Source organism: Hemiscyllium ocellatum, chromosome 17 (genome assembly GCF_020745735.1).
Source record: "Hemiscyllium ocellatum isolate sHemOce1 chromosome 17, sHemOce1.pat.X.cur, whole genome shotgun sequence".
Taxonomy (NCBI): domain Eukaryota; kingdom Metazoa; phylum Chordata; class Chondrichthyes; order Orectolobiformes; family Hemiscylliidae; genus Hemiscyllium; species Hemiscyllium ocellatum.
The window spans coordinates 18,209,644-18,209,921 of record NC_083417.1 but is presented as its reverse complement, the minus strand read 5'-3'; positions in this window follow the sequence as shown (position 1 = coordinate 18,209,921).

Here is a 278-nt window from a genome sequence, read left to right as displayed (position 1 = left end):
CTTCCCAACTTTTTACCTCATTTCTCTGCAAATTTTTCTCCTTCAAGTATTTATCAAATAAACTTCTGAAAGCTACTTTTAAATCTATATCCATCACCCTGTCAGGCAGAAGAAGTCAAATGCTACATTTGAGGGAAAACAATTCATATCAATTTTTCTTTTTGCTAATCAGCTTAAATCTTTCATTGCTTGTACATTACTGTTCCTTCAGCCATTGGATGTAGTTTCTCTTTATATGGTCCATGTAATCTATTCTCTAAACCTTCTCCTTCTCTGCT